Below are 12,268 nucleotides of genomic sequence, written 5' to 3' on the forward strand. Positions count from 1 at the left end.
TTAATTAACTCCTTCCATAGCCAAAAATTTAAATCTAAGTAAAATTAACATATTCCTAAAGGAAGGTATTATAACTAAAGAGTTCAAAAAATTATTTGATATCAAGTGTTATAGAAATAAATTTAAAAAAAACCCATAACCCATTTATCTGGTAACCCCCCCCCCCCAAACAAACAAAAAAAAAGCACCCTCCCTATAAACTAGGGAGAAGTATAAGATCAGAAGATCTAATTTAAAAAATGCTTTTGGTAAGATTCTTTGAAGGTGTTTTAAAGAACTTTATATGCCAAATTACCAATCATAGATTAGAATAAACAATAATAAATAGGATGTATTAAAAATACCAGTACTACAAATTTTCCCTAGGAGATTAGGTCAAATATGAATTCTAAAATCATCCCTAGCTTCACAGTACTCCACATATGTATGCTTTATTTTTCTTCAGTTTGAAATAGGAAAACTAATATTTTTCTGAGGCTAAAAGTAATTGAAGAGACTCTATCTTTGAAACTAGAATCTATGTTTACTAACTCTCTTTTGAAATATTCTTATCTCACCTTTCATTAAAATTGGGAGAAAAACCAGGAACTTTCAGGTTATTCCAGGTTAATCTATTGTAATTAAATTCTTCAGAGATGATTATGTAATTTTCATTTGTATTCTTGCAAAGAATATTGACATTATAAATGGACTATTTATACTTGTGACAGTATATACTTATAACAATGAAGAAGCAAATGCACTGATATAACTCTTTAGTAATGAAAAGTCTGAATAGACATGAGTTACTTTGTCTCAGTCATATGTGTCCTCTTTTGGAAGTTCAGTTGCATAAGAGAAAGAAATTTCTGTTTACCAAGATATTTTTATTTAACATTAATTTTCCCACTTAGATTATTTGAGCCACTTTTGGAAAGGCGTACATCTGCATAAACCTACTAAAGTTTCTACCATCCCTAATTATTAATGGCTCCTGGATTAAAGTAGTAGTATAAGAACTATAAAAGGCACACTCCCCCACTTGTCTCCACACGCCACCCAAGATCAGGTCAAAGGTAAATGTTTGCCATTTTAAAGACCTTACCAGCCTTTCCATCAAAATGTATTTATACAGTTAGGGACAAGCATACAAATAGCCATGTCAATCATGCATCATCATACACTGCTATTTTCAATGCAACCTTCTCTTTCTCTTTTTTTTTTCATTCCCTCAATGGAAAGATGCAAAATGTGCCCCTTAAGGGCAAATGAGAAATAGTTTAATGGCCATTTCACAAGGAAGTTGATGTCACTGAGCTCTAGTGTGAAATCAATGGCGTGTGCACTGAGGATTCCCACCTTGTGGCTACTCTTAGTCTCTTCTGTGGGCTCCTGTCTCGGCCTCCCCAGAAGGCTGCTGTTCCCCTGGGTGTCAGACATGGTGGGCCTTTTACCTTCTACTCCACACAGACTCTTTGGGCAATACCATACACCCAGCCATGTCTTCCATGGTTCCCTTGTAACTGATGACTCCAGAAGCTTTATCTCTATCCACTGCTGCCTTTAAGCCTATTGAACCTACCCCCTTGCCTATCTCACACTCAGGTTAAACAGCATACCAGGCCCTGATTCAATATCTCACCTCCCACGTGTCCTCCCCATGCCCCTTCTGCCAAGGAAAAGAAAAACTCTATACCTGATATACAAGTCAGAAAGCTTAGAGCCATCCTAGATAATTCCCTGACCTGAATCTACTCAACCTCATGCTCAGTCACCGTGGCTGTTTGGTTTTAATACCTAAACGTAAGGTGGATTCACCCATTTGCCCTTTATCATTCCCACTGCAGCTGTCTGCAACGAGAAATTCTTACCAGCGTTTGAATTTGAAGACAAGTTACTTAAATTCTCTACCAAATTGTCTCTTCTATAAAATGAAGATTATTATGGAACCAAACATGTAGAGATTTATAAATTAAATAAAATAATATATACAAATTACAGATCCTAGCATATAACAAACAGTAGACACAATGCTGGTGGCCTACTTAGTATTAGTTTAGCTTTCCTTTCTAAAACAATTCCATTTTTATGGGGATTAACCAGGAGCCCATTGAAAAATAATCCCTTTCATATGCATGTGTTTTGTGTGGGGTTTTTTTGTCATTAAGATAGAAGCTATTTTTAAGGAAAAATAATATTCTATCCATCTTAGTCAATAAAGGTGAAAAGGATAAAGTGCCACCCAATCTTTATTATTGCAATAATGTTTATCACACCATAGCTTTTTATTACCAGGATTTAATATGGTCTGAAGCCATTAGCTATATTGACATCATCATTAAGGCCCATTGATCCTTATCATTTCCTCTTAAAATATCATTGACTCTATTTCATAGATACAAATACAGGTCTCAAAATAGACTTTGCATAATGTAACTCTTCACTTAACATACATTCATTCATTCTCTGCTAGCCAAGAAAAATATAGTTAACACCCACTCAGAAGTGTTATGTAACTTCTGTTTTTAAAACAATTCATATGGGCCTAGCTGGTTTGGCTCAGTGGACAGAGCATCAGCCTGTGGACTGAAAGGTCCCAGGTTCCATTCTGGTCAATGGCATGTGCCCGGGTTAACTTGCCAGGTCAAAAGCCATCCATTACTTTCATGTCCCCTCTGCCAAGGAAAAGAAAAACTCTATACCTGATATACAAGTCAGAAAGCTTAGAGCCATCCTAGGAAACAGAAACAGGTTGCCCTGATTTTCAAAGAAATAGAGCCTCCAACTCCCTTCCCAGACTCTGCTTTAACACTTTATGGTAAATACCTCACATGTCAAGTAAGAGTACCTGCCAAGCGCACCTGGGTCCATGAACAGGAGATATAGTTACTTCCATCCTGCCTATCATTTCTCCTATTAGCATCACCTCTCCCTCAGGTCCCATTCTGGTGATGAGTTTCATGTATTTTCACCAGAACAACATATATTTTCAGTATGCTTCTTCTATTACTACTTCTTTTGGTACTGTTTTTGTTTCTTCTGGCATCACTGGATTTAAATTCATTAAAGTTCAAAACTGTATCTTGTCTTTTGTTTAATTTCTGCAGTCATAGGGACAGTATCTAGACTAGCCAATGCTAAGAAGATAAACTCATTGAACTTTAATGGAAAGCTACACTTCACTGGGGATAAAGAAATGCGTTTTAACAAGAGCCTTTAATGCAGTAAATACTTTCTTAATTTATCTTTTATATAACACTGAATTTTTATTCATTGAGTTTTATGACATAGAATACATTAAAATAAATTAAATAAGAAAACAGATTAAGAATATGTTCTTAGATTAGACAGCCTATAAACAAAGCAGTTTGGGATTTGACAGTTGGTTTGATATGTTACAAAACCCCTCTTCTTTTCATTCTGCTCTACAGAGACAGGGTTTATTTGTAAAAGATCTTAGCTGGATTTTGAAGGCAAACAAATTCTAGTTCTATTAGCTGCGTGGTTTTGGACAAGAAAGGTAACTGCAGTGAACTTCAATTTTATTCTATTACTTTCTTTATAGGAGGACTATAAGCAATGATGTGTGCAAAGTATGGAACCTGTTAGAAAGTTTCTTGATAATTACAGTAAAGTAATAACTATTAAGTAATCATTTTTACCACCCACTGGAAGGGGATAGACAAATAAAATAATATTACAATTAAAAATAATATATAGTTAATAACTATGATTTTAATTACTAATAAGTTAATTTTGATAGATTAATTATTCTTATGTTCAGAATCCATTTCCCTCTCTAAGATTTTAGAAGGAAAAAAATGACATTAGAAAGATTCGGTCCTGATATTAAACTGTGAAGAATTCAAATTTCGTCATGCTTCCTTTTTTCTACCTCTTGTATTCCTGGTAAATAAAAACAACTCCCCACTGTCCATGAGGTTCAATGTCCTATTATAATACCTTCTCCAGGTGAAAATATTTGATGTCAGACATTTCTAATCCAAACCCTTAAAGAGATTCAAACAATCTCCATATTCCACTACTGGGATTTAAACTTTTCTCTCTAAATATTGAATGAAAGGTTTTATTCTCCACTCTTTGTGATGAAATAAATATTTGACATTAAGTAGACTTGTGGTTAAACCCCTGAAACGTAGCAGATTTATATGTGGCAATTATTTTAGCTATGATTGAAGTCAAATGATGAGTCAAACCTGTCCCATTACTAATACTTAAGACTCCCTTTGAAAAATTATATTTTTAGGTATCAACCATAAATTGAGCATATGTTTGTTAAACTACTTATTTATCAATACAAATGAGTAAATATCTAGCTTATTTAAGATGTGTTTTTTAGTCATGACTGGTTTGGCTCAGTGGAGAGAGCGTCAGCCTACGGACTGAAAGGTCCCAGGTTCAATTTCGGTCAAGGGCATGTACCTTGGTTTTGGGCACATATCCAGCAGGAGATGTGCAGAGGCAGCTAATCGATGTTTCTCTCTAATCAATGTTTCTAGCTCTCTATTCCTCTCCCACCCTCTCTGTAAAAAAATATCAATAAAATATTTTAAAAAAATAAAATATATTTTTTAAACACACAGTCCTTGAAACAAAGTTTTGAATTTTATTTAAAACTGATTCAACTTTCAGAAGTCAAATTAATAGCACAGTTATTAAGTACATGTCTTGAGAACTGACATGAAGTGCCTTCTTTTAAATATTACATCTTCCTCCTAGTACCATCAAGTGGCAATTCACCCTCCAAGACTCAGCAGCCAATCCCTGAGCTTGGATCTGATGGGTTCTCAGACACTCTTCACCACCTTATCAACCTCACTATTTACATACAGAATACTCACACAGGGGTTTCCATGCCTGCCCTAAGCTGTGCAAAGAACTTTTATTAGGTCTGAGATTTGGTCTAATGCCTTGATATCTCTCAAGGATAAATTCATTATCAAGAATGGGTAGGGAGTAAAGATATCAGAAAACCCAGATCATTCAAATACAGACTTCTGGAAGGGAAAATGTGCTGGCTTTCCTAATATAGTGAAACCTTGCTAATGTAAGAAAGTTTAGTCTAACTTATGGATAAAACAAAGTTAAATCATAACTGAAGACACTGAAATGCTTTCCAATTAGCATAACAATTTTCCAAATGAGAATATGAGATGGGTGAGAGCTACACTATGTTATAGATAATCTTATTCATTAAAATGAGTGATGGGATAGAAACATAATCCATATGAGGGTGTGAAGAGCTAGACTAAGCCCCCTTCCTCTGTAACTGCACTTTTTCACTGTGTGCTAATCACCCCACTGCCAATATGAATGGTTTATATTGGTCCATAGACTCTTGTCTGTGGTTTATTCACAATTCTGTTCATTCCTCCTGCCAGAAACCCTCTCAAATCTTTGGTTCCTATGATTCTGTATTTTCATCACTCCTCACTCAAATTTATATACCAGGAGAAATTTGTTTTCCTCAACCTTTACCTAAGTCCTATTTTTCCTACATTAAAGTATGCATCCCGTGACCATCTCACCCAAGTTCTCATCCCTCTATTCACTCTCTCCTTTAGCTTCATCAACCCCTACAGGCTGAACAAAAATGTTAATGTAAATGGTTATCATATCTCTGCCTGGCCTTGACCTCTGAGATGGAGTCATGCATTTTAGCTAAGCCCTGTAATGTTAGGAGGCCTTTAGAGGTCCCAATGAAATAGCTGTCTCAACAGGCTAAAACCCAAACCAGTTTTACCTTTTGACCTTAAACTAATTCTCCTGGCATTTTTATTTCTCTTTATTATAGCATGTCTGCTTTTCTTTCAGCGAGCCACTGGGCATACAACTTAAAAATGATTCCTGACTCCCCTGTGGCCGGCCCTGCATTCAACCAGTCTTATATTCCTTCGGATACAACAGCTTTTAGATTCAGTTTTTCATGTTTGTTCCATTGCCATCCTTCTCCAAGAAGTTTTTATGATATCATTATTCTGCTTACTAATTTTCCTGTTTCTACCTGCCCCAGCAAATTACTTCCTATTTATAGCCACCAGACTTCCTATTGCTTGCAAAATGAAGTGTAATCACTCAAATCCTCTATGGCTGGCTTGTCCCAATTCTTTACCTTGAAGCTCATCATTTTGTGTGTACAAGGTCCTCAGGTATAATACAAAAATACTGTTTTTCAGGTGCCTCATCTTTGCCATTGCCCAAAAGATGTCTGGGGTTTACTTCTCCTAAAACCCAAACTCAACCTCCACATTTACTGACATTCCTTCAGTGGTCAAGTACAATGCCAGGCGCCTCCCACCACCCTCTTATAACACGTTCCCAGTCCTACTGGAGTTTATCTCCTCTCCCCTCAAACTCCAATCTCAGTTTCTCTATGTGATTTCAAGCACTGCAGACACCTACTAGTGAACACCATAATTTAGTGCAATAGGGGCCAATCAATGAAAAATGACTGTAAATACTGTTTTTGTGCTTCTTCCTAGCCTAATTGTATGCCAATCTTCTTTATATTTAAATTGCCTAGCAAATAATATACATACTGCCAATTCCCCGATGATCAAATTTTAAATTAATGACATTTATTCCTATGAAGATGTACTATAATATTATATAATTTTAATTAATATACATATGATAATTTGTCCTTTTGGATGGTTTTGAAATTAAAGGACAAGCCTCCTTTATTTCTCCTTGCTGGTAAATTATGATGCATACTTTTAAACTTTATAATTTTCTTGCTTTAGACAACAGAATGATGTCATTCAAGGATATTTTCATTATGTCACTCAAATTTACTTCAAATGAAGGCCACAACTTTCATTCCACTGAATCAAAACATCTGTTTACCCCTAACTGTTACGCACAAAATAGATTTCTATAAGTCTACTGCTTTCATCAAAGATGCAGAATGAAGAGAACTTCCTGAGGACTGAATAGGTCTGTGCTGCAGGATTCTATTTTTTTGACAATAGAGATTTTTCATAAAAATCCTGAACTTACAAAAGGAAAGCAGAAAATGTATAAAACAGCTCCTACTATTTAAGTTTACATAAAAATTGGACTTTAAAAATCTGATTTAAAACTACTTTTTGGCTTCTCAGTATTTTTATTTAATTTGTTACTGAGTGATTTTCAAAATTTAAGTCTCTACTTGGGACTCTCAGAACTTTATTCCTTAAAACATCGATTTTCTCAACTGGCATGCCACAAGAATTTATAAAATGTGCTAACTATTAAGTCAGAGGCACTGGCCTTTTTTCCCTTAGATAGTCAAACAAAACAAAACAAAAAATGACAACAGCCAATTCAATAGCCATATGGTGTGAATGAAACAAAAGTATATCTATTGTTGTCATATTTGCAAAAAATATACTTTTGGTGTACCACAGAATTTCAGTAGTGTATGTATGTACGCCACGAGATGAAAAGGTTTGAAAATGGCCTCCTTAAAGGAAAGCAAATATATTGTCAGTGGTCATGTCAACCAAAATGCATTCCTGACCATTCATTATGGGGTAAAAATCCAGTAAGTTCATGTCCATTTTTAAACTGTTTCCAAGGACAGACTAAGGAAACCTGACACTGGTAATCTTAATGATAGGGGGTTTCATGACACAGACACTGAAGGCACCTTTATCTTGAAGCTCAATTAATGATTACCCATTGCTATCGGCTTTCTATTTGCTGATTACTTTCATCCAACCACTGAGATTTTGAAAAGAAGGAAGATGACAGAATTCTTCCCTGTCTAAATACAGAGCTAAGCTGTGGCTTATTCCAGTTTGGAGATTTTAATTTCAGAATGATTCTTTCCTTGTTGCTACCATAACCTTTCCCCAACATGGCTTGTTTTCAAATCAGAGTTTATCTTGTTACTGATAACACAGGTCACTTCCCATGTGTTTCTTGTTACTCTGCAGATTCCAACAAACCCATAGCCTCTTAGTTCATCTGTCAATGCCACAAGGTTCATTTGCACTATCGCTCTAGTGTGAGGGTGTGATGGCAGATACAGAATCAATGCCCAAGCATATGAGTGTGCCCTTAAGTCTACAAATATCTACATTTTAAGGAAGTTTTGGCATGTGGTAATGATTTTTATTTCTATATATAATAATTTACCTCAATGAAGATTGAAAGGATGGCAGCCCCAGGGCAATAAAGCATAAGTAACATTTATCAGATAATAGGCACTGTGTAAACACTGTCTCATTTAATACTCAAAACAGGCAAAGAGGTAGGCAGCATTATCTAAATTTAACAAAAGGAAATGGAAACCCATCCAGGTGAGGACTGTTTTTAAATTCATGCCCAACTTGCACACACACACTCCTTCCACCATATCCAATGCTTGAGTAAATGATTCAAGGATTTAAAGTTACATTAAATAAATAAATAAATTTCCACACGAAGTAGAGCAGCATAACCACACTTTCACCAGTTATGATCCATCACCCTCAAAATAAAAACGTAATTGTTTTCACAATGGAAAGTTCCAGCCCTGACAGGAAACAGACAATGATGCTCTAGACTAGAGAATTCAACGGCTGGTCTATGGTTTGTGTGCTTTTCAATGTGAGAGACATTGAAGTTCTGCCTACATTTCCAGAGAATCAATGTGACAGCTCACTTGTTCCAATGCCCATGTGTTAGCAAGCATCTTCTACATAAAGAAGCTATGGGATAGTTTATTTATAAGAGGACTTCTGAATTCTTTCTGCTATGGCGATAGAAAGACATCTCTCTCGTGTTTAAACAAAAATGAATTCTGATGCTCTAAAGGCATAAAGCACTTAGAAAGTAAGCATGAATTTTGCTATCAAGTATTTTTTTTTCAAAATTGTTAAATTATAAACATTCCAACCAATATGTGTTGGCTATCTTCTACACACTCTAAGAAATGCAAACAAATTATATATCAATTCTTCTTTCATGAACTTCCAACTTAATAGGAAAGTGAAGATTTTTATTTAAAATATAATAGACAAAGACAAAATGGAAAACATATTCATAAATAGCAAACGATCAGTAATCTGAGTTTCCAAAGCAGAAAAATAATCTGTCCTTTGTATAAAGAAAGTAGATGATTTGCTGTGAGTACTTGAACTTGCATTCTATTCAGGCACACGCATGAATTTATCAGCAAATAAATGCTGGTGCCAGAGCTTGTCATACAAAGAAACTTACAACCCAGTCCTCAAGAAAACAAAGTCTAGGAAAGACAAACAATAATGTCTCCTAAAAGATTTTAAGTCTATGATAGGTGATGGAAAGATCACTCCCAGGGCACACTAAGAAGTGCCAGAGTCTTCCTTGGGGAAAAGATGGGAGAGGTGGGCAGGGCTTCATAGATCCACTCAGTTGCTCTTTAACCTACATGCCACAATAGCTTGTTTTGGTGAACACAGACCACCATAGACATTTACTGAGGACTAAATCAGGTTTTCACTAAATACCCACCAGGATTGCCACTATGAGGAATTTTCAATCACCTACAAATGAGTTGAATGAATACGCACTTTAATTCACTTCAGTTCCCACCAAGAATGGATGTGTATGTTTCTGAATAAACTGTAATGCCTTTTCTCCCTTTCTCTTTTTTTTCTGTGGCATTTATTAAACTTTTTTTTTCTTCAACAGAAATATATCCATAGTAGGATGTTGCTCAGGATAACTGAATCCCTCTAATAGGTGGAAGTTGCGCCTTCTTTTTTAGGTACCCCAGTGACCTGCAGGAAATGTTTAAACTGGTTGAAATTTACTGGATTCTATAGCAGGTTTTTGTGATGTAAATATTCCAGTTCAATTTTTAAAGATATAGCTTTTGCCTTCAGAAAAATGACAGGTTGGAGGTTTGGTTTCTTCAACAGCTAAAAAAAGCAAATAACAAAAACAAAAACCTGTGGAGAAACAAAAACTCATGCTTCTCTTGGTATCAGAGAGATAATTGGGAAAAAAATAAATAAAGGTCTCAAGTACTGATCTTATATATTTGTCAAATATAGCAATTCTTGAAATAATTATTTTGTTATATCTAGAGATGACTAACTCAAAAGTCATTATTTCAAAAACCCATATGGTGTTATATAATATAATAACATAAAGCATGAAAAGAAATATCAACCTCTAGAATATGATTATGGAAATTAAATCATGCCAGAATTGCTGGCAATTTAAAATTGATGTAAATGTCTAAATTCATATTCCTACCCAATCTCTCTGACCTTTCCTCACACTAATACTCAACCTGGGCATGGAGCTTTAGACTCTAATCCAATCATGGCCCCTGCACACATCCTTCCCTTCATTTCATCTGCACAACTGCTCCCTGAGACTGTGGGAGTACATTTCACTTATTCTCCTCGTCTTCTCCTTCTCCATCTTCAAGTGGACAAGCAACTCCTCTAGCACATGGCCCAGTATCTCAAATTCATGGTTACTCCCTTTTCCCTCAGAACATTTGTGATACATGGACCTTTGAATGCATTAAACCTAATCTAGATGCAAGCAGTGGCACCTCCAAAGTGCCTTTTTGGATGGGACTAAGGAGGGAAAATGGGTGATGTGGAAGATGAATGTAGAAAGATTTCAAGTAAAACTATTTTGTTAGCCAGCACTCTGCTTTTGCTTGGCGTTTTAATTTTTGGTCCATAAAGAGAGTCAACATGTCCTGAAGTCACTTACTCACACTTCGTACAAGATTGCAGAACACATTTGGGTGGGCATAACTCTCACAAGCCATGCCCTGGTGTTTTATGAAGGGCAATGACCATGTCTTGTTCTACTGCATTAACATAAACACACACACACACACACACACACACACACACACACACACACACCTGTAACAGCACCATACACATCATAAGTCTAGAGAAGTGTCCAGAGACTGAATGAAGAAATGAACTGCAGATGGGGCCAGTGCCCAGTTATATTCCTTAAGTTAAGTACTTCGGCTCTTCCCTAAGGGACCTTGGCTTTTCCTTCATGAGCGCAGGTACACATATGTGTGCACATATACTTCCTTGGTTTTTTAAAAAAATATATTTCTATTGATATCAGAGAGGGAAAAGAGATAAAAACACCAATGATGATAGAGAATCACTGATCATCTGCCTCCTGCACACCCCATACTGGGGACCAAGCCTTCTTGAACTAGTGACTTCTTGGATTCTGGGTTGATGCTCAACCATTGCTCCAGATCCCGCTGGGCAAATGCTTTGTGTTTTAAATGTATGTGGACAATTGTTTCAGGTCTAATTCTCCAACTATAGTGGTACTGTAATCAGGGATCACACCTCTTTCTGCTTCCCACTATGTCACCAACGTAGAACACAATGCCCACCACTACAGTCAACTCTCCAAATATCCACTGAATCAACAAAGAAATGGAGACATGGCATTACAATTCCAGCCTATAAGTATCTGTCACTTGAATATTTTTCTGTTGGGGCATCTAAATATCATGAAAATGTGAACAAGCTGAAAGATGCCCCAAAAAATGGGAGTGGGAGGAGTTAATTAAAGAAATGGAAAGCCTAATTTGTGACAAATGACTTGAAAAACTGAATACAGAAATCTTGTCTAGGTTAAAAGTCTAAAGAAATGTAAATCAACTCCATGCATTCTTAAAACTAAACAAGGACTTATAGTTCAACCAGGATAGTTGGAGGAGAAGCCATAGGTGGAGGAGGAGCCTTGGAATCCTGGCTGGTCCTCCAAACCCCAGTGGATTCAAGAACTGAGCTTCCGGGGATGCAGTAAGAATACTGAGAATGCTTTGGACCTTCTCACTCAGTTGTCAAACTACTATACAGGTGTAAGAGTTTATCAGACAACAGCTACAAAACCACCTTAGCACTCATGAAGTATTTTCACAGTAATCATTCTCACTGTATTTCCTCAACAGTTCTGTGAGATGTAAGGAAATGTTTTTTTAGTCCTCTGTTTACAAATAAGAAACCTGAATGAAACAATGATATGTGACGGACTGCTTAGTGGAATCTGAGACTTGAAGGAGGCTTTTCTAGTCACTAACCCAGGGTTTTTTCCATTCTCTGTCATGCATTACATTTATTTTGATTTGTATTTATTTGCATTTTGCACACATACACAAATATTTTTATGCCATAGACATAGCATAATTCTCCTTGTACAGAGAATAATGACATGATTGAAAATGATATTAATTATCAAAATAGTCACAAATGCAAAATTATATATTTATCTCTGACTCCATTCCAAATACCTACTCCTACAGATGCATAAA

The 12,268-nt window shown here is 36.0% G+C and overlaps 1 protein-coding gene across 2 annotated transcripts in view; it reads right to left on the reverse strand.

Moving 5' to 3' along the window:
* HCN1 (hyperpolarization activated cyclic nucleotide gated potassium channel 1) overlaps positions 1-12,268 on the reverse strand; it is a 267,988-nt gene that overhangs the window by 230,863 nt on the left and 24,857 nt on the right. The gene's annotated exons all lie outside the window — the stretch shown is intronic.

The sequence above is a fragment of the Pipistrellus hanaki genome (assembly GCF_964339955.1).
Source record: "Pipistrellus hanaki genome assembly, chromosome: 4".
Lineage (NCBI taxonomy): Eukaryota > Metazoa > Chordata > Mammalia > Chiroptera > Vespertilionidae > Pipistrellus > Pipistrellus hanaki.